This window comes from Hyperolius riggenbachi, chromosome 2 (assembly GCF_040937935.1).
Source record: "Hyperolius riggenbachi isolate aHypRig1 chromosome 2, aHypRig1.pri, whole genome shotgun sequence".
Lineage (NCBI taxonomy): Eukaryota > Metazoa > Chordata > Amphibia > Anura > Hyperoliidae > Hyperolius > Hyperolius riggenbachi.
Window position 1 is genome coordinate 156855654 of NC_090647.1, and position 27402 is coordinate 156883055.

Genomic DNA, 27402 nt, shown 5'->3' on the forward strand with positions numbered 1-27402 from the left:
GCAGAGGCATCCGAAGTTCAGATAGATACATTTAACTAAATAGAATGTAACAAGTGAGAAATGTTACACACTCTTTGGCTGTCATCTATCTCCTGCACAGTCAGAGAGAGTGAGTCACATTCCACACTTAGATACATTTAAGTAAACAAAATGTATCTATGTAAGCTTCGGATGCGTCTGCATTTCTCTCCAGGAACTTTAAAGCTCTGTGTGTAACCCTTCCAATGCTGGTCTAGTAAAAAAAAAAATGCTGGTTGCATATAATATACTGTAAATAATGTTTTAGAGCAAAGTTGAAATGCAGGGTTTTATTGCGCTTTAAGGACTAATTTAAAACATTCAGAAAGCATGTGTTAACTGATGACTAATAGTTTACATTATTTAAAGGGACTCCGAGCAGTGCAGTAACTATGGAAAGATGCACACCATTTTGAAGCTCTCTTTCTCCTCTTTCCAACGATTTAAACTGCCACCCTATGCCTTTTAGTTTTCGCTATTTTCGCGATCGAAATCGCGGCCGCCGTGATTAACGAAAACTTAAAGGCGTAGGGCGGCGGTTTATATATCGTTGGAAAGAGGAGAAAGAGAGCTTCAAAATGGTATGCATAGTTACTTGTATTACACAGGAGGACACTTTCCCCAGTGTCGGCAGCTCCATTTAGCACAATGCAATGAAATAAAAGGAACCCAGGGGGATATAATTACAAACATCATGCTGGTAGGTGTGAGGATATAATTAATTAGTTGTGGGTATGCTTAAAGGCTTACCCACAGGCACTGCTCGTAGTCCCTTTTAGGCACATAAAATATTGTTCTCTTGGAATTGTTGGGTGTCCAAGCCATTTCCACAAAGCCCAGTTAAAAATGGTCAATCCTTAGATCTGTTGGAATCCCGGTTAATTAACCACTTCCCGACCGCCGTATGTACAATTGGCGGCCGGGAAGTGCACCCCGCAAGGACCGCCGTATTGACAATTGGCGGCGGTCCTTGTAGGGGCATGGGCGGAGCGATCGCGTCATCAGTGACGCGGTCCTCCGCCTCCGCCTGGCGCCGCTCACCCGCCGCAACATCCCGCCGGCTATACGGAAGCGCCGGCGGGATGTTAACCCCGCGATCGCCGCATACAAAGTGTATAATACACTTTGTAATGTTTACAAAGTGTATTATACAGGCTGTCTCCTGCCCTGGTGGTCCCAGTGTCCGAGGGACCACCAGGGCAGGCTGCAGCCACCCTAGTCTGCACCAAGCACACTGATTTTTCCCCCCCCCCCGCCCCAGATCGCCCACAGCACCCATCCGACCCCCCCCTGCCCACCCCCCAGACCCCTGTTTGCACCCAATCACCCCCCTAATCACCCATCAATCACTCCCTGTCACTATCTGTCAACGCTATTTTTTTTTTATCCCCCACCCTGCTCCCTGCCCCCTCCTGATCACCCCCCACCCCTCAGATTCTCCCCAGACCCCCCCCCCAGACCACCCCCCCTGTTTACTGTATGCATCTATCCCCCTGATCACCTGTCAATCACCTGTCAATCACCCATCAATCACCCCCTGTCACTGCCACCCATCAGCCAGCCCCTAACCTGCCACTTGCGGGCAATCTGATCACCCCCCCACACCAATAGATCGCCCGCAGATCCGACATCAGATCACCTCCCAAATCCATTGTTTACATCTATTCTCTCCTCTAAACACCCACTAATTACCCATCAATCACCCATCAATCACCCCCTATCACCACCTGTCACTTTTACCTATCAGATCAGACCCTAATCTGCCCCTTGCGGGCACCCAATCACCCGCCCACACGCTCAGATTGCCCTCTGACCCCCCCTTATCAATTCACCAGTGCATTAATTACATCTGTTCTTCCCTGTAATAACCCACTGATCACCTGTCAATCACCTGCCAATCACCTATCACCCATCAATCACCCCCTGTCACCGCCACCCATCAATCAGCCCCTAACCTGCCCCTTGCGGGCAATCTGATCACCCACCCACACCATTAGATCACCCGCAAACCCGCCGTCATAGAGTTCATAGAAGATTTTATTTTTTGTCAAAAGTTAGCGGAAATTAATTTTTATTGGTTTTTTTTTCACAAAGTGTCATTTTTCACTAACTTGTGACAAAAAATAAAATCTTCTATGAACTCGCCATACACCTAACGGAATACCTTGGGGTGTCTTCTTTCTAAAATGGGGTCACTTGTGGGGTTCCTATACTGCCCTGGCATTTTAGGGGCCCTAAACCGCGAGGAGTAGTCTAGAAAACAAATGCTTCAAAATGACCTGTGAATAGGACGTTGGGCCCCTTAGCGCACCTAGGCTGCAAAAAATTGTCACACATGTGGTACCGCCGTACTCAGGAAAAGTAGTATAATGTGTTTTGGGGTGTATTTTTACACATACCCATGCTGGATGGGAGAAATTTCTATGTAAATGGACAATTGTGTGTAAAAAAATCAAACAATTGTCATTTACAGAGATATTTCTCCCACTTAGCATGGGTATGTGTAAAAATACACCCCAAAACGCATTATACTACTTCTCCTGAGTACGGCGGTACCACATGTGTGGCACTTTTTTACACCCTAAGTACGCTAAGGGGCCCAAAGTCCAATGAGTATCTTTAGGATTTCACAGGTCATTTTGCGACATTTGGTTTCAAGACTACTCCTCACGGTTTAGGGCCCCTAAAATGCCAGGGCAGTATAGGAACCCCACAAATGACCCCATTCTAGAAAGAAGACACCCAAAGGTATTCTGTACGGAGTATGGTGAGTTCATAGAAGATTTTATTTTTTGTCACAAGTTAGCGGAAAATGACACTTTGTGAAAAAAAACTATTAAAATCAATTTCCGCTAACTTGTGACAAAAAAATAAAAACTTCTATGAACTCACCATACTCCTAACGGAATACCTTGGGGTGTCTTCTTTCTAAAATGGGGTCATTAGTGGGGTTCCTATACTGCCCTGGCATTTTAGGGGCCCTAAACCGTGAGGAGTAGTCTTGAAACAAAAATGACCTGTGAAATCCTAAAGGTACTCATTGGACTTTGGGCCCCTTAGTGCAGTTAGGGTGCAAAAAAGTGCCACACATGTGGTATCGCCGTACTCGGGAGAAGTAGTATAATGTGTTTTGGGGTGTATTTTTACACATACCCATGCTGGGTGGGAGAAATACCTCTGTAAATGACAATCTTTAGATTTTTTTACACACAATTGTCCATTTACAGAGGTATTTCTCCCACTCAGCATGGGTATGTGTAAAAATACACCCCAAAACACATTGTACTACTTCTCCCGAGTATGGCGATACCACATGTGTGGCACTTTTTTGCACCCTAACTGCGCTAAAGGGCCCAAAGTCCAATGAGTACCTTTAGAATTTCACAGGTCATTTTGAGAAATTTCGTTTCAAGACTACTCCTCACGGTTTAGGGCCCCTAAAATGCCAGGGCAGTATAGGAACCCCACAAATGACCCCATTTTAGAAAGAAGACACCCCAAGGTATTCCGTTAGGAGTATGGTGAGTTCATAGAAGATTTTATTTTTTGTCAAAAGTTAGCGGAAATTGATTTTAATTGTGTTTTTTCACAAAGTGTCATTTTCCGCTAACTTTTGACAAAAAATAAAATCTTCTATGAACTCACCATACTCCTAACGGAATACCTTGGGGTGTCTTCTTTCTAAAATGGGGTCATTTGTGGGGTTCCTATACTGCCCTGGCATTTTAGGGGCCCTAAACCGTGAGGAGTAGTCTTGAAACGAAATTTCTCAAAATGACCTGTGAAATTCTAAAGGTACTCATTGGACTTTGGGCCCTTTAGCGCAGTTAGGGTGCAAAAAAGTGCCACACATGTGGTATCGCCGTACTCAGGAGAAGTAGTATAATGTGTTTTGTGGTGTATTTTTACACATACCCATGCTGAGTGGGAGAAAGATCTCTGTAAATGGACAATTGTGTGTAAAACAAATTAACAAATTGTCATTTACAGAGATATTTCTCCCACCAAGCATGGGTATGTGTAAAAATACACCCCAAAACACATTATACTACTTCTCCTGAGTACGGCAATACCACATGTGTGGCACTTTTTTGCAGCCTAACTGCGCTAAGGGGTCCAAAGTCCAATGAGCACCTTTAGGCTTTACAGGGGTGCTTACAATTTAGCACCCCCCAAAATGTCAGGACAGTAAACACACCCCACAAATGACCCCATTTTGGAAAGTAGACACTTCAAGGTATTCAGAGAGGGGCATGGTGAGTCCGTGGCAGATTTCATTTTTTTTTGTCGCAAGTTAGAAGAAATGGAAACTTTTTTTTTTTTTTTTCACAAAGTGTAATTTTCCGCTTACTTGTGACAAAAAAATAATATCTTCTATGAACTCACTATGCCTCTGTCACGATTGTGGAACTTTCCCCGTGATCAGCGCAAAACGCGTGCGCTGACACGGCGGAGATCCTCCACAAGCGTATAAATTTGCAGGAACCCAGCAAAAGGTGCTACGCACCTGTAGAGGGAAATTCCTGTCGGCAGATGGCGCTGGGGAGTGCAGAGGAACCAATCCTCTGTACCTCCACAAGTGCCAGACAGGAATTGTACGAAGCGCAGAACGCAATCGCAAGAGAGGCGATTGCGAATGAGATTGAGCAAAAGGGATAGGTTGTATGTGTGTGCGCCAATCCAGTCGCCACTCCGCGACCGCGCACACACAACAGCAGATACGAAATAGGAACGCGATCGCGAGAGGTGCGATCGCGAGACGTGACACAAGGCAGAACAGAATAGAATACGAGAGTAGCAAAGGCACAGCAAATACAATAAGGAGATATGGAAAATAACAACGCTAGCTAACCGCGAACACCGCACTCATTCGCAACAGTGCACGCGGTTATGCGCGATCTCCACGTGATAAGCACAATAGAGACAAGCACGCCTAACTAACCATAAACAGACAAACATGAAACAGGGGACGCGAGCGCTTGCTTAACGGTTACCTCACCGAGCCTGTAGCAAGCGCAGCGGACAAGACAGACACACGAAAAACAAGAACTAGGCAGAGCAAGTGTGATCCAAGCAGGAACACAGATCAGAAAGATCCACAGCCGCTAACGCTAGCGGCTAGTGCGATCTCAGCAAGACAGAACGATTCGCTATCAACCGCCGCTGGTGACAGCGCAATCGCGACCGACAAGACAGAACAGAAGGATCCCCAGCGCTCGCACAAAGTAGCTAGCGCGATCCCAGGAGACAGAACAGAAGGATCCCCAGCGCTCGCACAAAGTAGCTAGCGCGATCCCAGGAGACAGAACAGAAGGATCCCCAGCGCTAGCACAAAGTAGCTAGCGCGATCCCAGAAGACAGAACAGAAGAGATAGCTGGTAGCAACCGCTGCACCAGCTATACTCCAAGAACATAGATCAGAACCATTTCCTGTCAACCACCATAGGGACAGGACAATGGCAAACAGGCAAGACAAGACAGAACAGGCAATACAGATAATACAACCTGACTGGGCTAGAAGGGGAGCCTAAAGCAACCCCCAGTAATTAACTATACTAGATAGCAATGGCTGACACTCCAGCAGTGTCCATCAGGAACTGAGCATGGAAGGGAAATGACCAGCAAAGCCTTCTGGGAAACATAAAGCTCTTATAGTGCCAGTCATCAAAGAAGGCAGGTAGAGGATTTGCATAACGAATGTATGCAAATTCCCCAGCAAGAGAACAGAACAGAAACTTGCAATGAAAAGACAGGTCTCTGTTCCAGAGACCTGCAGCCCACAGACTAGAGGAATGGACAAACAGCTGTCTGCCTGTGCAGCCAGCTGAGCGGATCATCACAGTACCCCCCCTTCTAGGGATGGATTCCAGACATCCCTCAAGACTGGTAACATCACAAAACTCTAACTGAAGACTCATGAAGGTCAGGACAGCCCGACAAGGCCCAATTCCAGAGTCAGTCCATCCGAAACCGACCTCATCGGAAGCAGAAGCCACCGAAACATGCCCATCAGCACTACAAGTCTCAGCGTAACACCCATCAGGACTGTGGACACCAGAGAAGAAGCCATCGACACCCTCCAGACAATACCCACCACCTTCCAAGGAGCGTCCAAGAATACCAAACCTGCCGCAATACCTGTTCGAAGTGTCCCTTACAACACCAAAGCCATTGCTGATCGTATTCAGGGCACCAAGCAAAACCTTTCCCGGAATCTCCCAGAACGCCTTGAAGCTCCGCAGAGATCCCAAGAAGCCAGAACGCTCACCAGGCTCACATGGAGAACCACCAAGAACCCCTATGGAACCTATGATCATTCCAGACTCAAAATTAGCAGGACACCCATCAAGATCAGGACTTTCAGGGACCACTTCTGGGCATGCAAGCAGGCAGGCTATATCAGAACATGTCTCCACTGAGGAAGCATCTGAGTACGCTGGTAACCGAGGCACACTTGGGCTTTCTGGGTCACAGAGCACATCGGGGTACACTAGTACAGGAGAAACCTCAGGACATGTCGGGGAACTGCCAACCTCAGAGTCCGACACGACAAGACCAAAACCAGTACCGGGCAGAAAATCATCACGAGTAAAGGTCACAGGTACTGGTCTTTCAAAAGAAGACTCAAATTCAGAATTTTCTGTAACTGTAATATCATCATTGACTACACATGAATGAAGCTCCACAAGAGCTGCAAAAGTAGTCAGCAAGGCAGCAATGCCTACTGAAGTGGGCAACACCTCAGAAGGACCTGGGGGGCAGGAGACATCTCCTTCAAGTTCTGCACCCTTTGGGAGGAACTCGGAGACCTTCAGATCATCAAACAAGACCTCAGGAACATCATTTTTCAAGTTGTCTAAGAAGGATTCTGTACTATCCATGTTACAGGGCAAAACTGGAACTTTACTTTGAGAACAGGGCAGATGTCCCAGGGAAGGTTCCACCATAAACTGAGACTGAATTTCATCATCATGAGTGGAACGTACAGGAATATTCACTGGACCACACACTGACTCCCTAACTTTAATCTCGCTGCACCCAGAACTCTGCGTAGTAATGAAACTAGCTTGCAACTCCAAAACGGCAGAAAGACAGGTAAAAATAGCAGCAATACCTAGACGAGCCTCTAGGGGCAGGGCAGGAGATATTGTACAAGGCAATATTGACTCATCCAGAGTACTGGGTGGAGAGTCAATACTTTCTTCAGAATCAGACTCGCAAATGTCAATGCAAGTGGACATCATGCCTTCATTCATGGTACAGGGCAGGTTCAGAGAAAGCTTCTCTGGACAAGGCAAAGAAGCTTCAGCATCAGATTCGCAAAACCGAAGCGCTGTCTCACTCTTAGATTCAGCTAACAAGGTCGAATCCGAGGAGTCAGAACGCAAAATTTGCGGATCCACGATCGCTTTAGGTTGCGAAACTGACGCTTCCATATCGCAAACCTCCGCGATCTGCGGAGCAGACTGCAAGGCATCTAGGACAGAAACACTGGAGCAACTGTCATCAGGCAACAGGCCTGTACAGGTACGAACAGAATAAGACATAGATTCATTTGCAAAAGAAGTGGCGACAACAACAGGAGAAACTTTATTAGACACATCAATAATTTTCTTAAAGTTGTATAACTTAGGAATTTTCCCCATGGCAGGCTCACAAACGGACGATCTTAGAGATCCTGAGGGAAAAAATCTGTCTTCCTTAGACACAGGACCACACAGACCTTTTGCAGCCATACGTGCGGTGGCGACATCAGACCGCACTGGTTCAACTTCCACACAAGCAACTGCTCTGAACGACTTGCACTCAGACTTCAAACACTCAGTTGCTTTGGGAAAGGGAATGCATTCAAAACTCACTTTCTTTAAATCCAGAGGATTGGAACAATCGTCCGCTGACAATGTGTTTTTAGCAGATTGAAGCGCATGTAGTTCATCCAAAATCATTCTCCACACGTCAAACAGCGGAGTCACAAAGTCAGAGATACATTCACCAGTCTTGATTAAAGTGCACGCAGACTCAATGCACGCATACAAAACTGCTTCGTTTTTAGAACGGTATTGATTGCAAAACGATCTCCAATCACATTCCAATTCATAGACCAGGAGCTCGATCTCCCATTTCTCAAACGGGGGCTCCCATGCACACTTAACAAAGGATGAACAATCATAGTGCGCACAGTCTACAGATGGAACTGGAGCAGGAACAGAACGGGAATCTTTTACCTCTTTATTGGGATCAATTAATTGGTGTGTGTGTAATTCATCCAAAATGATCTGCCACACATACATCACCAGATCCACAACACACTTGTCACATTCATCAGAATCAATCAAAAGGCACACAGAGTCAAGACAATCGTTCAGGACATCCGCGCTTTTTGCGATGTAAAAATCGCAAAAGGCTTTCCAATCCAAATCAAATTCCTCCACCAAGGCCCCGATTTCCCATGAGGCAAATGGCGGTTCGAACAACCCAGTATCTAAATAATCTCCATATGGGTGGGGATCAGGAACGAGTACAGATTTTTTGACTGCTTTAAGGGCTGGTGCACACCGAGCGGCTTTTTGGGCGTTTTCAGATCCGCTTGCGGCTGCGGATCTGCTTGGTCAATGTATCTCAATGGGGTGGTGCACACCAGAGCGGCAGGCGTTTTGCAGAAACGAAAAATGCCTGGGTGAGGCATTTTTTGGATTTCGGATGCGTTTCTGCCTCAATGTTAAGTATAGGAAAAACGCAAACCGCTCTGAAAAACGGCACTTCAGAGCGGTTTTGCAGGTGTTTTTGTTACAGAAGCTGTTCAGTAACAGCTTTACTGTAACAATATATGAAATCTACTATACTGAAAACCGCAGCAGCAATCCGCAAAACGCTAGCAAAACGCCTCATAAAAATAAAAAAAAGCGTTTAAAAATCTGCTAGCATTTTGCGGATCTGCTAGCGGGTTTTGGTGTGCACCAGCCCTGATATAGTGTGCGATCCTACCTATAGCAGGATCCACATAAGCTTTGGATTGGGGCAAAAAACCTGGAAACTGATCAGCAGATGCATTATAAACATCATTATCATACTGCATGGTTTTGCCCATTTCAGACTTGACAGAAATAACCTCTTTATTTGTGGTTGCTAGGGGCAACGGATCTTTCCGCTGGGAAGCCTTCCTAGATCTTTTACGTTTAGACTTAGAGGCTTTGGATGGCTGCTTTGTGGATGAAAGAGTAGATGGAACAGCTGATTGAGCTGCTGACAACAACTCATTAAGGGGGTATGGTAATTGAGGTAATCTCAGCCAATTGTGAATTAAAAAGGCCAAGAATTCCAGGGGTCTTTGACTCAGGGTGGTATGATTTAACACATCATAACCCCACATTGACATTTCGCCCCCCAACAGAATGTAGACCATTTGGGGGGCCCAGGTAGACACTGGGGTGCATTGGAATTCAGGGTTCGCTAACAGTTTCGTACACTCAGACAAAAATTCGTCTGCTGATTCAGGTTCAAGTTTTTTAAATCTCTTAAAGGTACAAGAGCCATATTCGACAAAATCGTACAAATCGGAAATTCCGTCTACACTGGGGTTTTGGGTTAGGCTGGTCATTCTGTCACGATTGTGGAACTTTCCCCGTGATCAGCGCAAAACGCGTGCGCTGACACGGCGGAGATCCTCCACAAGCGTATAAATTTGCAGGAACCCAGCAAAAGGTGCTACGCACCTGTAGAGGGAAATTCCTGTCGGCAGATGGCGCTGGGGAGTGCAGAGGAACCAATCCTCTGTACCTCCACAAGTGCCAGACAGGAATTGTACGAAGCGCAGAACGCAATCGCAAGAGAGGCGATTGCGAATGAGATTGAGCAAAAGGGATAGGTTGTATGTGTGTGCGCCAATCCAGTCGCCACTCCGCGACCGCGCACACACAACAGCAGATACGAAATAGGAACGCGATCGCGAGAGGTGCGATCGCGAGACGTGACACAAGGCAGAACAGAATAGAATACGAGAGTAGCAAAGGCACAGCAAATACAATAAGGAGATATGGAAAATAACAACGCTAGCTAACCGCGAACACCGCACTCATTCGCAACAGTGCACGCGGTTATGCGCGATCTCCACGTGATAAGCACAATAGAGACAAGCACGCCTAACTAACCATAAACAGACAAACATGAAACAGGAGACGCGAGCGCTTGCTTAACGGTTACCTCACCGAGCCTGTAGCAAGCGCAGCGGACAAGACAGACACACGAAAAACAAGAACTAGGCAGAGCAAGTGTGATCCAAGCAGGAACACAGATCAGAAAGATCCACAGCCGCTAACGCTAGCGGCTAGTGCGATCTCAGCAAGACAGAACGATTCGCTATCAACCGCCGCTGGTGACAGCGCAATCGCGACCGACAAGACAGAACAGAAGGATCCCCAGCGCTCGCACAAAGTAGCTAGCGCGATCCCAGGAGACAGAACAGAAGGATCCCCAGCGCTCGCACAAAGTAGCTAGCGCGATCCCAGGAGACAGAACAGAAGGATCCCCAGCGCTAGCACAAAGTAGCTAGCGCGATCCCAGAAGACAGAACAGAAGAGATAGCTGGTAGCAACCGCTGCACCAGCTATACTCCAAGAACATAGATCAGAACCATTTCCTGTCAACCACCATAGGGACAGGACAATGGCAAACAGGCAAGACAAGACAGAACAGGCAATACAGATAATACAACCTGACTGGGCTAGAAGGGGAGCCTAAAGCAACCCCCAGTAATTAACTATACTAGATAGCAATGGCTGACACTCCAGCAGTGTCCATCAGGAACTGAGCATGGAAGGGAAATGACCAGCAAAGCCTTCTGGGAAACATAAAGCTCTTATAGTGCCAGTCATCAAAGAAGGCAGGTAGAGGATTTGCATAACGAATGTATGCAAATTCCCCAGCAAGAGAACAGAACAGAAACTTGCAATGAAAAGACAGGTCTCTGTTCCAGAGACCTGCAGCCCACAGACTAGAGGAATGGACAAACAGCTGTCTGCCTGTGCAGCCAGCTGAGCGGATCATCACAGCCTCTCAGTGAATACTTTGGGATGTCTTCTTTCCAAAATGGGGTCATTTGGGGGGTATTTATACTATCCTGGAATTCTAGCCCCTCATGAAACATGACAGAGGGTCAGAAAAGTCAGAGATGCTTGAAAATGGGAAAATTCACTTTTTGCACCATAGTTTGTAAACGCTATAACTTTTACCCAAACCAATAAATATACACTGAATGGGTTTTTTTTTATCAAAAACATGTTTGTCCACATTTTTCGCGCTGCATGTATACAGAAATTTTACTTTATTTGAAAACTGTCAGCACAGAAAGTTAAAAAAATCATTTTTTTGCCAAAATTCATGTCTTTTTTGCTGAATATAATAAAAAGTAAAAATCGCAGGAGCAATCAAATAGCACCAAAAGAAAGCTTTATTAGTGACAAGAAAAGGAGCCAAAATTCATTTAGGTGGTAGGTTGTATGAGCGAGCAGTGGCGTTCCTACCATAGGGCGGCATGGGGCGCCCCGCACCGGGTGTCGGGCGCCCCAGGGGGTGTCATCAAGGCCCCCACAGAGGCCTGTGCCGGCCGGACAGGAGGGGGAAAGCAACCCGGAAAGGAGGGGTGGCGGGGAAAGCGGCGGGGAGGGGGGCCGGACCCCCCACCTCCCTCACCTGGGTCCCCTCCTTCTGGCGCTTCACCCTCCTAATTAGCAGCAGCTTGATGAGCGGGCAGGAGCGGGCGGAGAAGACTTACTCACCTACTTCCTGCGTTCCAGGCGATGGCAAATAGCGTCATCGTCACCTGACGCTGGTCTCCACCTTCTCCACCGCCCACTGTGCTTCCTGATTTGCGGAAGCACAGTGAGCGACAGAGAGACCAGCGTCACGTGAGGATGACGTTATGCGCCATCGCCTGGAGCAGGTGAGTAAGTCCTCCCCGCCCGCTTCGCTAAGCTGCTGGCTGCTGCTAATTAGGAGGGGGAAGCGCCGGAAGGAGGGGACCCCGCCACCCCACCTTCCAAGCTTCCCTCATACCGGGGGCCACTATGCTACACTGGGGGCACCTATGCTACACTGGGGGCCACTATGCTACACTGGGGGCCACTATGCTACACTGGGGGCCACTATGCTACACTGGGGGCACCTATGCTACACTGGCGGCCACTATGCTACACTGGGGGCCACTATGCTACACTGGGGGCCACCATGCTACACTGGGGGCCACCATGCTACACTGGGGGCCACTATGCTACACTGGGGGCCACTATGCTACACTGGGGGCACCTATGCTACACTGGGGGCCACTATGCTACACTGGGGGCCACTATGCTACACTGGCGGCCACTATGCTACACTGGCGGCCACTATGCTACACTGGGGGCCACTATGCTACACTGGGGGCCACTATGCTACACTGGGGGCACCTATGCTACACTGGGACCACTATGCTACACTGGGGCCACTATGCTACACTAAACTATACTGGGGCCACTATGCTATACTGGGGCAACTATACTAGCTATACTGGGGCAGTGGCGGTGCCAGGGGGGTGGTTTGGGTGCTGAAGCACCCCCTAATATTGTCCAAGCACCCCCAGCGTGAACTGATTTTCGGCGTCTAATAGACGCTGTGTCAGTTCACTGACAGCAGCAGCCCGCAGCTCCAACAGCGGCAGAGCAGGGCTACAGTAAAATGGCGTCCGAAGCCCTGCTCTGGAGACTGAGTCTGCAATGCAGGGCTTCGGGCGCCATTTTCCCGTAGCCCTGCTCTCACCGCGGGAGTTTCAGTTGCTGGCTGCAGAGGATCGTGAGAGCTGCGCGCCGGACGGAGGCCGGGACAGGAGGTCTGCTGCTGCTTCAGGTGAGTAAATTTTTATTTAATTTATATTAGCAGGTGTATCGACTGTTCTGGCCAGGTCTGCTACATGATTGAAGTGTTTTCTGGCCAGGTTGCCACATGATTGCATATATTTTCTGGGCAAATCTGCCGACATGATTGCATGTATTTTCTGGGCAAATCTGCCGACATGATTGCATGTATTTTCTGGGCAAATCTGCCGACATGATTGCATGTATTTTCTGGGCAAATCTGCCGACATGATTGCATGTATTTTCTGGGCAAATCTGCCGACATGATTGCATGTATTTTCTGGGCAAATCTGCCGACATGATTGCATGTATTTTCTGGGCAAATCTGCCGACATGATTGCATGTATTTTCTGGGCAAATCTGCCGACATGATTGCATGTATTTTCTGGGCAAATCTGCCGACATGATTACATGTATTTTCTGGGCAAATCTGCCGACATGATTGAACGTGTTTTTTGGGCAAATCTGCCGACATGATTGAACGTGTTTTTTGGGCAAATCTGCCGACATGATTGCATATATTTTCTGGGCAAATCTGCCGACATGATTGCATGTATTTTCTGGGCAAATCTGCCGACATGATTGCATGTATTTTCTGGGCAAATCTGCCGACATGATTGCATGTATTTTCTGGGCAAATCTGCCGACATGATTGCATGTATTTTCTGGGCAAATCTGCCGACATGATTGCATGTATTTTCTGGGCAAATCTGCCGACATGATTGAACGTGTTTTTTGGGCAAATCTGCCGACATGATTGAACGTGTTTTTTGGGCAAATCTGCCGACATGATTGAACTATTTTCTGGTCAAATCTGTTCACATTACGTGTATTTTCTTGAGAAAACCTGAACAATTATGTGAATTTTCTGGGGAAAGGCCCACTGTCTTTGTGTTGCACTTTTAAGGGGAACCCGAGGTGAGAATAATATTGGGCTGCAATATTTATCTCCTTTTAAGCAATACCAGCTGCCTGGCTGCTGTGCTGGTCCTCTGCATCTAATTCTTTAAACCATAGACCCTGAATAAGCAAGCAGCAGGTCAGGGGCTTCTGACAATATTGTCAGAACTGACAAGATTAGCTGCATGCTTGTTTCTGGTGTAATTCAGTTCACTACTGCAGCCAAATAGATCAGCAGGGCTGCCTATTGTTTAAAAGAAAATGAATATGGCAGCCTCCATATCACTCTTATCCCGGGTTCACTTTAAATTAGTTAGCTCTGCCCTCATCCGGTCATGGCCACGCCCATTTTTCGCCGCGGCGCGCAATGCGCGCCGCATGTTATAACCGCACCCATTTTTTGTTAGCTATACTGGTGCCACTATACTATACTAAGGACAACTTTAGGGGGGGGAGCGAGCCTACACCTGGCATTACCCGCCGTGTCACGTTTAGCATGCCACATTTGCTGTTTTTTTTTTTTTTTAATGGGGGGGGGGGGTGTCTTTTTAATACCCAGCACCGGGTGTCAAATGCCCTAGGTACGCCACTGTGAGCGAGCAATAAACCGTGAAAGCTGCAGTGGTCTGAATGGAAAAAAAGTGGCCGGTCCTTAAGGGGTAGAAAGCCCTAGGTCCTCAAGTGGTTAAGGGGCATTGGTTTATTGTGCCATCCAATTACTACAATGACAAAGCAATACGATTCCGTGTATGTGGCAGAGTACAGGGGTTTCCTAAAATCACGTAGCCATTGGTCGAAACTGTCATAATTGATAAACAGTTTTATATAAATAAAAAATAATAATAATAAAACATTCACCAAATACTGTAAAAATGTCTTGCTCTTTTATGTTGATGGAAGGCTTCTGGGTTCCTCTTCCAGGACCCCATCTTCTTCATCTTCATGAACTTTATGTATTATCAAGCTAATATTATTCTTATTTATTTATATAGCACAAACCCCTTCTGTAGCGCTGTACATAGTACAAAACAAATTGTGGGGAGCGTAGATACACGAGAAGTTCAAAACTCTGCACATATATTGCTGGTTGTCCTCATGGTAGAAATATGCATGTGTGTTTGTGGCCTTACTGCCCTGTGCCGACACATGCATGCTGACTTTGCATTCTTCTGCCTGTACATGTGTGGGTCTATGTTTGAAGTGGCATCTGTGCACAAGTCACTGCATTATGGTGTACCTAACAATCAAGAGAGATACCCACCAGTGACTGCAGCTCTTTGCTACCACTTTTCCTGGTTTACTGAAGATCCTAACTTTTTTTCCCTGATCTTGTTCACAACCTTCCCTTTCCTACCTATATACCTATATATCTGTAACACCACTTACATCTTTCTATAAAAAATTGTACTGTTACATTATGTAACACCATGTACAACTTTCAGACACCACCCGGGCATGTTTTATTGTTTAGCAATTTTTGGGTCAGACTGAAGTTATTTAAAATTGTTTTTTCACCTTAAATAGAACCAGAGCCAAAGCTCTGGTTCAGAAACACATACTTACCTAAGGAGAAGGTAGACTATGGTTCCTAATAAGGCTTTGAGGCTTCCCTCACTGTCCTATGGTCTCCTTTTGCCACTCATGGACCCTCCAGCTGATTGGAGCCATGCACCCCTTCTGGCAAAGCCAATCGTAAATGACAGTAATCTTTGGAGAGGCCACGTTAGGGACTAAAAGACATTCATTCATTAGGATCCAGAGGTTTCCCTCTTCTTAGGCAAGTATTTGATTTTATACCCGAGCTTTGGCTTGTATACACTTTAAGGGCTGGTTCACATTGTGAGCGATTGCGCTCAGTTTGCTGATTGCCAGTGATCGGCAAAGCAATTCAGCAGTATCACCCTATGAGGGTGTTCTCAGTGCAGGGTTTCGATTTTGATAATCAAAAACATGCTGCCTGTACTATTTCGGAGTAAAATCGCACATTCTTTTGAAAGTTGCTCTGAAAATCGCTTTGCAAAATCGCAATTGGTAAGTGCTTAGCGATTGCGTTTTATAGTTTGAACTAGGCCTAAGTGAGATCAGGGCTGGATTTCGGCTGAGGCCACTTAGGCCATGGCCTAGGGCACCACAGGAGCAAGGGCACCAAAGCAGCAGGCTAAACTGGTGCAGCATTTGCAAGCTTGGAATTTGCTGCCATGCAGAGAGATCAAGAGAATGCCTGACTGTGGTACTCTGCTGCTAGCCTCCTGTGCAGTAGCCATCTTGCTCTCTGTGCACGTTTGCATTGTGGCCAGCGGCTATGGACTTGGGCAGCATTGAAGACGGAAAGGAAGTGGATGCTTCTGCACTGGAGATGAGCGGAGAAATGAGTGACACTGATGGTTGCTGCGGTGTGAAGGCGAGGTGGCTACCCATACTGAAGGGGGGGGGGGATTAAGGAAGTCATCTGGCTACCTATACTGGAGGGAAAGGGGGAGGGGTCATCTGGCTACCTGTACTGGGGGGGAGGGGTCATCAGGCTACCTATACTAGAGGGAAGGGGGAGGGGTCATCTTGTTACCTACACCGAAGGGGGCGGCTGGTGACAGTGGCCTTAGGCGGTAAAAAGTACAAATCCGGCCCTGAGTGAGATGTACAGTATTGACTCTTTACAGGCTGCCATATGGATTTAATTTTGAAACTAAAGTTGCCTATTCATAGGTGTTTTTCTTTTTTACATCACAGGAAGCAATAGACTGATACATTACAAACCATTTGCAGAATTGTTATACATGTATCAAGTGTTGTGCAACATTCATGTAATTTCTGGTCTGTTTGTGCCTTCATTTTTATATTGCAAGTTGCAACAGACGTTGTATTTTATTTTTTATAAATCTAGCGTTTTTTCAAAAAAGTACAAATATAGATGCATCAGTATTTTATCTTCACTTGTACAGTGAAAAAAAGATAAAGTTGAGATAATAAAAGAAAAAAATATTAAAACTTCACAATCATTCCCCCAACCAAAACTTTACAGATATTTTGTTTTGAGGAAAAAGTAACTCTTAGTTCTGATACATGGCAGTGCCCCTTTGATAGAAACAACAATTATGTAGCCACTTCTTATAAATGTTTACCAGTCTCTGACATTGTTTATAAGAAATTCTTCCCATTCCTCCCTGCACATTTTTTTCAGCAGTGTGATGTTTGAGAGGCCCATAATATTTTGATAGGAATTAGATCTCAACTATAATTTGGCCAATCTAGAATATTCCATTTCTTTTTCTTTTTTTCTTTTTCATAAGCATTCTCTGGTGAATTTAGAAGCACTGACAAGCTACACGACCATTTTTGGTTCACTCTCAGTCTCCACATGATCTCAAGCACTCTATTGTACTGTTAGTATAGTATATATTATGATGTTAAAGGAAACCTGAGCTGTAACAAAAAAAAGTCATACATACCTGGGGCTTCTTCTAGCCCCCTCCGGCCTGATCTCTCCCTTGGCGCCGCCCTCCGCCTCCTTGATCTTCCGTAAATTCTCCCAGTATCTTCGGCAGTTGGGGCTTACTGCGCATGCGTGGCCTGGCCGCATGCACCCGCCGCGTTCCCGTCACCAGGAGCTCTCTGTGCTGCACAGTTAAAGTTACAATAAGAAAAATAGTTAGGTTATGTTAGGCATCAGGAAGGACGTTTGTGCTGGTTGGGAGGGAGTACCATGGACAATAGGCTCTTCCTCTCCCCTAGAAGCCTCCTCCCTCTTAGGAGAAATGAGTACAGAAGTACTAATGTACCCCTTACCCATTTTCACAAAGTTAGAAAAAATAATACAACCACGAAAAAAGTCCTTTAATAGTCTTAGTTAGTCCTAAATAATTACCTTTAATTATTGTTCCCAAGCCAATATCCTCTGGAGCTTGATGGAAAATCATAAATGAACTTGCACACAAGTCGCACAGTTGATCCCTGCCTCCGGCACTTACTATACCGAAGTATAGCAAGCCCTGGCAGACTGTCTTTAAATGGGTACTGGGGCTCCTCATTGGTCTTTAACAGACCAATATGAATATTTCCTGAGCTCAGCACTGACATTTTGGGCTCACTGACTACCCCAGAAAAGTATTTGAATTTGTTACAATTTTTTTTATTACACTAACTAATGGGATTCCTTAGGGAAATTGGATCCCTTAAGGGAAAGAGCAAGTGAAAATTGGAAAATCCACTCACAACTAACGAGAAAAAGGGGTACATCCACTGTGCCCCTTACTGGCACCAGAGTACCCACAGCACCATGTCCTGACACCCCCCATGCCGCACTGCCCTCAGTGCTGACACTCTATGCTGACTGACTGGGGAACCCCAGCAAAAACATCTTTGAATTTGCTGCTGAGGTTTCTCATTAGTTATTACACTAACCAATGGGATCCCTTAGGGCACATGGGGTTACTGTCGCCTTTCTCTTTTTCTCTGTTCCTGACACTTTATGGTCTCTCTTTCTACCATTGCTCTCTTGGTAGATAACAAGCTCACATATCTTATGAACATACAGCATACATCTGCATGCTTTTGCTAGCATTAATTAAATGTGTCTGAAGCTCTATATAAATACACTGCTTTGATTGCAAAGTTATCTTTGTAAAAAAAAAATGTAAAAATATATAGGTTACTGCATAGCACATTCAGCCTGCCTTATCTCTCATACAGAATGCCTCTGTAGATATTCTTATCATAATGGTCCATATTTCACAGTTCATTATGGTTCTTATTTTACAATTTTCTTTAGCTTTTGTTAATTCTTCTATTATTCTCTTAACAAAGCACAGTAAAGAAGCCCATCCAATCTCCATCTAGAAAGTGTAGCTATCTAAAAGGACTTTATGCTGAGTCTCATTTCATTTCCCGGTGATCTCATCTTTGACGGTTGTATAAATTCTAAAAGCACTGCTGTCAGGTACTTGTAAAGCTAAAACCATATGAAAGGTGTTTGTTAAACAGAAGTAAATGTGTGCATACCATCAACAGTCTTGGAGGGAACTATCCAATGTGGGTTAGTGTCAGACCAATAGCGGTGGTTTTGTTTGTCACCATTCACATAAAATTGTTGTCTGTTGTTGTCATTGAGAATCCTCATGAATTGCTCTTTTTTCATGGTGCCGTTTACTGTGATTAGGTTCCCTCGTCCATTAGCTGAAAAACACCCCCAAAGCATTAGGTTCCCACCACCATGTTTGACAGTGGGGATGGTGTTCTTTGGGTTGAAAGAATACAAATCTTTTTTGTGGCACTGTCGTATATTTTTATACATATTTTTGCTGCAGAGATCTCTGGGTGAGTCGCATACAGGAAAATTACTATTATCTGATATGCAGGGTTTGCATTCAATATTGCAATATTAGGGGCCTAAGGCCCAGGTCTGGCTGCCTTGTTCTTAATTGTTTTTAAACTATGGTTGACTTAAAAAATAAAGACTTTTTGTACTTTCCTTACATCTTGTATATATTTTTTGCTCATTGTTTAGTTTTTATTATTACAACAAGGGGGATTTCTAGTCTCTTTCAAAATTGGCTATAGCTTTGGGTTGAAGGCTTCTCCTTTTTTACGCCAAATGAAAGAAAAATCATAGTGACTAAACAATTTAATTTTTGTTTCATCTGACCATAACACAGAAGACCAGAAGTCTTCTTCTTCATCCAGATGAGCATTTGCTCATCATTTTGTGTGCCTTATCTGGAGAAGTGGTGTCCTACTTGGTCTGCATCCATGGAACCCAACAGTGTGCAGTGTCCATTGGATTGTCTGCTTTGAGACATTGTCATCAGCAGAGCCCATATTAACCAGGATGGCCTTGGTGGTGATCCTTGGATTCTTTTTCACCTCTTTCACTAAGCTCCTGGTCAGCACAGGTGTCACTTTTGGCTTCCGACCATGTCCTCTGAGATTTTCCACAGTGTGGAACATCTTGTATTTTTTAATAATTCTTTGCACTGTAGCCACGAGTAAATAGTGAGGCTTTGTTGAAAGCATGTGCAATTTAGTGCAATGCAAAATCTCACATAATGCTTTTCAATGGTGATGTGTGTATTCCTTTTCTGCCCGCAATTCATGCACGTAAAAAAAAAAACTGGATTCCCCGCTGCATGAAATCCCAACATGCAGTCGATTCCCATAGACTTCTAGCTGGTGTCAGCAGTCTATGGTGGACAATGTACAAAGGATGCAAAAGTCCTCTCCCTAAGGCCCCATTTAAACTTAATCAGCTGCTCTCAGTTATAACAGAAAGGACAACTGATTTTCAAAGTATTGCCCATGTATTCCTATGGCACAGTTCACACTTAACGCATTTTAACAGAAATCTTTTTCACAATGTCCTGCTACGGAGAAGAGAAAAAAAACCGCGTACCAACTGATTAAGTGTAACCGGGGCCTAACTGTGCCTCTCTCACAGCAGTTCTGTGTTACCACTATAGAAACTTCTGCTATAAATATAGTGGCTATAAATATGAAAATAGCAAGCGCCACGGTAGTTTCTATAGTGGGTGGTCCCAGCACCCATTATTTTATCGGGTGACTCCAGAGCTCGAATTTGCTGTTATAGCAGTGTTTTGCATGGACGCCTATGGAACTGCCCATTAGTGTTAGGTATAGATTGGGGAAGAGCTTTTCAAATCACAAGCACTTAGAAAAGCACTGCTAGTGGGTTTCAAGCCTTATAGAGCTTTGACATATGGTTTACAGCCTGCTGCAATGTGAAGCTGTCTCCACAAACATTCAACCCAGAGATTATAACATGTATGAATAACACAGTGATTCTGTAAAGAGCAAGTATCCAAACCCAGCAAGCCATCCTCAGACATAAACATTTCCACCACCAGGTTTTAAAGACCTCAGATCTTGCTACTCCCTTTGTTTAGCCATATTCATGTTTAAGGTAGAAACAAAAATATTGCCATAGGTTAACATTTAATAGGTAATAAAAATATGTACACAAAGCTTAGACAAGCTTTCCGAGGAATCTTGATAGAAGAAAGCAACAAAGACAAGGTAAGAGAAAGCTACAGTCTGCAAAGAGCACTGCATACTAATGGGTTGCGTATGAAATAACTCTTCAAAATGCAACAAGTACACCCATCTCAGTATTCACTTTGAGACAGGAAGTCTGTTCTGTATGGTTCAAGCAGATCTCAGCAGCCAGGCTTAGGTACCACAGAAGATCAATCAGCATGAGGGAGCAGGAGTTAAAAGGCCTGAGGGAGGAAAGGGGGAAGGGGGTGGGGGGGTGTGCACATAATTTTAAAAAATGATGAATAAAGTGAAAACAAATGTGCAAAAACAAAATAAGATGTGATGCACGTTGCTGAACAAAGTGAAATATAAGGTTTCTGCATAATTATCAAGAAACATAGTTTAGACAAAGTTTGTGTGTAGAAAAAACATCCATGTAGTTAAAATGTTGCTTAAATAAATAGTAACTTCCCTTTACTGAAACCTTACCTTAATTATGTTTCACAAGTAAGTAAGAGACTGGCCATGCTTATACTCGTCAACACAGGTCATGCTGCAGATCAGATTCTATTGATATGCTTTGTAAATGGTGACAACTATTGTACGGATCAGTGTAGACTTCGAGATCTCTCTGCACCTCTGCAGTGTACCAAACCTCAGTGAACCTATAGAATAGAAAGATAGTAAAGTACTATAAAATAGAGAAAAACACTATAAGGAAACAAGAACGTCATGCCTTGCAAACCCCATTCTAACTACTTCATTGAAAATGTCTTCCAGCCCTCTCCAGGATTTCCTTCCTCCAAGTGGTAGTGATCCCTGATCATACGTGCACAATGGGTGTGGTCACCTTAACACCTCTCATTTGCCCCCTAGCAATCCCTACAACATTTATGGCTATCAAAGTACCTCCGTCTTGTAAAAAATGCTGTCCCCATTCCCCACTGTCCTGTCAGTAACAAGCTTGGCAAAAATAACATCCTTTCACCTACCAAGTGGGGCAGCATAACTCATGTAGTGTGGTCTGTGGCTACTGAATATCGGTAAAATTACCAATATCCTACTAGTTAATTCTGATAGTACACTATCAGTAACTGATATTTTACAATAACCTAACCTTTTTTCTAACACTAGCCAATAACAAAGAAATGTTTTTGTTTAAAGGTTATAATGCTGTTGCTTATCTTTTAGAGCAGAGAAGAAGTTCTGAGTTCAGGTCCACTTTAATCAAGAAGAGCAGTTTCAAGGCAATCCTTGTTCTATTATATTAGGTACTTAAGAATCCATTCAATTATAACCTTGCTGCTATTCAGTCTGTAATTTTAGTGTTCTACAGTCATTGTGCACGCACAACTGTCACAGTTCAGAAGCCATTCTAAAGTCAGTGTTGTGTGTTTACAAATGGTATAACTTGCAAGTGTATCTACCGTAATTAGAAACACACGTTACAAGCATCTATTGCTCTTTGTATACAATAGAAAACTCTTCAGCTTGCTGTATTGCTGTGACATACTTTCTTAATGCCTGCTAATACGCCAGAAGATTATTTACTAGTCATGAGTTTCTTCACTGTCCAAAAGCATGGATTGGGTATTTTGTCAAACTAGTTTGAAGCAGACATCCCTTCTGGGCACAAAAGGAGCTTATGAGGATTGCAGTGATCACAGTTATGCTACGTTACTACAATTGAGCAGATTACGCAAGATAAAATAAATCACCAAACATGACCGATGATGATACATTGTTCCAAAATGTCTTACTGTTGCCTCTACATGGAGAATAAACGTACCCATAAACAGGAGGCAGTCATCACTCTGCAGCAACTGGTTTGCAATGGAAATGCACTTGTAAATTGAATCAAAGCAGATGCAATACATTTTCTTTATAGAGTCTTTGGGCCATATGCAATTCAAGGTGATAAGAAGCTCCTAACGTGCAAGCTTCTTATCTCACATCGCTCAGGATCTACCGTCAAATTTAATTGCTGGCTTCAGCTGAGCCATGTCCGAGCAAAAAGAGCATAACTCATGCGAATACTAGCTATTCACCTGAGTAATGCTTCTCTGTCCTGCGATGCTGAGCAATGTGGAGCGAGGTATTTGTACTATGGCACTGTCCTTCAGCACCACAGCACTGCTACCTCATTCCCCGGGGGAAGCACATGCCTCGATCTCTTCCAATTACTTACCCGGCACTACCAAAGCATTCCAGGCCCTGCAGCATTGTCACTCCCCACTGATCTCCTCTTCTTTGTCTAACCATGTAGCCCCAGCAAAAGCATCTTTAACCTCTTGACGACCAGCTAACGCCGATTGGCGTAAACTGGTCGTCTGCGGGTTACCATGGAAACGGCCGCTCGATCGAGCGGCCTTTCCATGTCAGTTCACGGAGGGTGTCTCCGTGAACAGCCGGAGAGCCGCCGATCGCAGCTCTCCAGGCAAAATGTAAACAGGCGGGGAAGAAATCCCCGCTGTTTACATCATACGGCGCTGCTGCGCAGCAGCGCCGTCAGGCAGATCGGCGATCCCCGGCCTCTGATTGGCCGGGGATCGCCGGCATATGATAGGCTGAAGCCTATCCTACAATGCGCAGGACGGAACTCCGTCCTGCGCATTACAGAGGGAGGGAGGGAGGGAGGTAAGGAGCGGGAGGGCAGAAATGGCTGCGGAGGGGGGCTTTGAGAAGCCCCCCCCCCCGCAAAACGCAGATGGCCGGCGGCGATCAGACCCCCCCAGCAGGACATCCCCCTAGTGGGGAAAAAAGGGGGGTAGTCTGATCGCCCTGCTGGACTCCTGATCGGTGCTGCGGGCTGTAGAGCCCACGCAGCACCGATCAGTGTAAAATCCACTGGTCGGCAAGTGGTTAAAGCTTCTGCTGGGGCTCCCCATTCGTCTGCTAGTTGGCCAATGAGAATTACCCTATACTTATTTAAAAACCACTTAATGGCCACAGGACATGTGTATATATATATATATATATATATATATATATATATATATATATATATATATATATATATATATATATATATATATATACTTACAGTGTATTTCTGGAGAGTACACCACCAGTTTGTTACTAAATGAGCCACGTGTGGTATCATTTTAACTGTGAAGAGTTATAGAATACATTTTGGTGGGTCTTAAAGCTTGACATACAGTATGTCACATAAAAAATAGGTATAGACAAACTCAATCCAGCATAAAAAAGTGGTTTTCAAAATTATGATCAAACTTGGGAAGGTTTGAGCAAAACTGCAAGAGACATATGTGGTAACATTTAAAGGACCACAATTGCGAAAACCATAAAATTTAAAATACAAGTAAACACATACAAATAAGAAGTACATTTCTTTCAGAGTAAAATGAGCTATGACATTTCGCATATCATTATTTTGTATGCGTTTGCGGTGCAAAAAAAAAAAAATTTCACTAAGGGTACACTGCCCTCTTTTAATATGGCTCACACCACTTCCAGGACACTAATACACACGTGCATGATGTCACTCATGTGCGCCCCAGGTGTGATGGCCCCTTTTGGACACATCCACTAAGGAGATTTACTATTGGTTAATAGTCCTCTAATTAGCTCCGTCGGGGGTATAAGTAAGCGCTGACTGGGAACACCAGTCACAGAGGCACTGAGCTATGCACACTGGAGCAATGAGGTTTTGTAAAAAAAAAAACCCCATAGCATTACATTGGGAGGAGCTTTTGAAACCTCTAGCGTTTGGGCACTAGAGGTTTCAAAAGCTCTTCCCAATGGAATGCTATGGGTTTTTTTTTACAAAACCTCATTGCTCCAGTGTGCATAGACACATAGGATAATATTAGCAGCAAATTTAAAAACTCAAAACGCTCAGAAAAACTCCTCTGGTGTGCACCAGGCCTTACAGTCGGTAGTAAAAATCTGACAGAACCAACATGTTTTGGACTAGGCCATTTCCTCATGGGGGATTCTCAGGATTTTGTTTATTTTCAAAAGCACTTAGTGAATGGCAGTTGCTCCGTCCAACTGCCAAGAAAGTGTGCAGGGCGCAGGGAAGCTGGCCAGCAATATATCAAATATATCAAAAAATCACACATTAAGGTGTGATTATTAGTAGTAAAGTTATTGGCGAATGAATAGGAGCAGTGTTGATATGTGAAAATTGCTTTGGTCCTGAAGTAAATAAATACAGGCATTTGGGGTCTCCTTAGTAAGAGAGGCTCCCAGGTGTTTAAAGAAGCCGGTGGGGCTTGGTTGATAGAGACTTTTTACTGCTCTGAACAGGTGAAGAGTTCTTGATTGGATGAATCATTTCTAAGGGGGTGAAATGTATAATTGAATAGGGAGGAGAGAGCTTACTGGGATAATACTGTATATTGCCCAAAGCAAGTTCTTTACCAACAGTAAAAAGAGTGTATGTGCGTGTGTGTGTGGGGGGGGGGGGGGGGGGGAGACAGCATATTTAGGTGCATATCTGCGCCTATGATTTGGGTGACACCATAGGCTGTAATAAGAATTAATGCTAGAGCTGCACTCAGTGACTAATTTGGGCACTCAAATTAGAAAAGAAAAAGAGGTAATTCAGCTGCCATTTTTGACTTGCAGCAGATGCAGGGTGAGCCGTTTTTCAGCTTCATCCTGTGACAAAATCTGGCCATGGCTATTTTGAATGTATGTGTGTGGGCTTAATAATCCGAATCTGCAATGGGGAAGAGTGGAAGGCCAATAGGCCATTTAACAGTTGTGTTAAATGGCAAACGGTTCCTTGAAAACGGATTTGAAAACTGGTCGATCGGATCCGTTTTCACTCCGTTTGCCTACCGCTGCTTCCGTTTCATTTCCCCATATCGCCCCATACCTTCACCTCCAAAGTGGATTTTGCCCCTTAGAATGGTCAGTTTCTTCACTAGTGTGAAGACACATTCCGTTTTCTCATTGCCCCCAATGCAGGGCTTCAGAATCGGTTTCCATTCCGCTGGGCTAAGCGAAAAATTGCTGCAGGAGGAAACTTGCGGTCCGTTCAGCGGATCGTTGTGCGGAACAGATCCATTGGAATGGATGGATGTGAATGGATCCATAGGTTAACCTTGGATCCATTCGCATCCATTCCGATCCGGTTTTTTAACGCTAATGTGAACCGGGCCTAAGTTTCTTTGCCCATTCTAAGGCTTTCATATTTGCATTGGAATGTGATGTAACACACCACGTGTTCAGTGTGAAGGAACCCTTATGTTGCCTGTGTGGCCCTCACAAGAACCAATCAATAAGCTTCATCTTGGGAAAAAAAATGCACATAAAAAATATAAATATGGATTTTTAAATGCACCACTAATCCACCAGGATCAGCGCTAAACCTTTTGAGGACCAAAAATTCACAATGTACCCTCCCTGAATCCAGCAATTAAATATAATTAGGCAATCTCTACAAGGTATACATGTGTGCACAGCTTACAAAAATCTTGTACAATATTTATAAATATATAGTGCAAAATGGTGCAAGCAAAAAAGGGAAAATAATACCCTAGATTGAAAAATCCCAAAGCTCCACGCATGCAGTATAAATCAATCATAGTATCAGAGTGGAGTAAAAATTCTTCTATATAGTAATCAGAAAGAGAGGTCACCAATAACAATGATATCTGGCACAAATCCACCAAACAGACAATGAAAGCTTCACAGGGAATGGGTTGAGATAGGCAGAGAGAAAGACTGACAAATAGATAAATATTCATACTTTATAAACAGCTAAAAACCACAGTTATAACACAGACATTGCAATGCATTAGGGAAATCACCTTTGTACAGAATATTTATGTGTCATTGCACTGTGGGGGTCTATTATGAGCTGAAATTTCTCCGCCACAAGACAAGCCATTGTTGCACTGCGATGAAAAGAGACAGGTTGAGGAGGGCTCACGGATCATTATTGCCAGTTATCTGCATGCTGTTGCTTCCTAGCAGTTTATGACATGGCTTGTAGTGGGAGGTCTGAGAGACTGAACCAGGCACTCTGCAAGGCATGACATTCCTGGTAAACTCACTATGTAATCTCATTGCACAGACTGCTCTTTCTGGTAAAAGAGCTTGCTGCCAAGGGAGTTTTAATTAAAAGCAACATTGGATATTTATTTATTTTTCTCTAGGCATTTGGATGATCATCTGTAGTTTTTCTCTACAATGTATAGTTGGAAAGCCAGTGAGCTAAGCAGATCAGAAGAGGGTAAACAAGTCCCTTATTGCAAGAACTGCTTTCAATTTGAGAGGATCATGTGAAAAGCATAACATCGTTTGGAAGAATCACAGAGGATACTCAGAGCATATTAAGGAGACAGACTGCAGAACTGACATGGAATTCTCATCCTTCAACAACTGTAAGTGACCAACTATATCCTCTTTGTTCTTTTCTGTTTAGTGGAGTGGTGATATTCACTTAGCTATCCTAGCGCTGTGTCTTTTGTTAATCTGCCTCTTTCGCAGATGTTAAGTACAGTGCTTAAACAAAATCAATATTTAAAGTCCACTGGAGGCTGTAAAGTGTGTTCACAACTGATGAGCGATATATCAACCCATCAGTTATTAATGACTTTTTCCCCTTATTGATTACATGTCAGCTGTAAAGATTCACATA

At 44.5% G+C, this 27402-nt stretch overlaps 1 protein-coding gene across 3 annotated transcripts in view; it reads left to right on the forward strand.

Moving 5' to 3' along the window:
- HTR2A (5-hydroxytryptamine receptor 2A) overlaps positions 1-27402 on the forward strand; it is a 197535-nt gene that overhangs the window by 90713 nt on the left and 79420 nt on the right. For 2 of the 3 annotated variants that reach the window (XM_068265209.1, XM_068265210.1), the window contains 2 exons: positions 21978-22057; positions 26918-27145. The gene's annotated coding sequence lies outside the window, so the exon portion shown is untranslated. The remainder of the gene's footprint in view (positions 1-21977; positions 22058-26917; positions 27146-27402) is intronic. The other variant, XM_068265211.1, reaches the window with a different exon arrangement.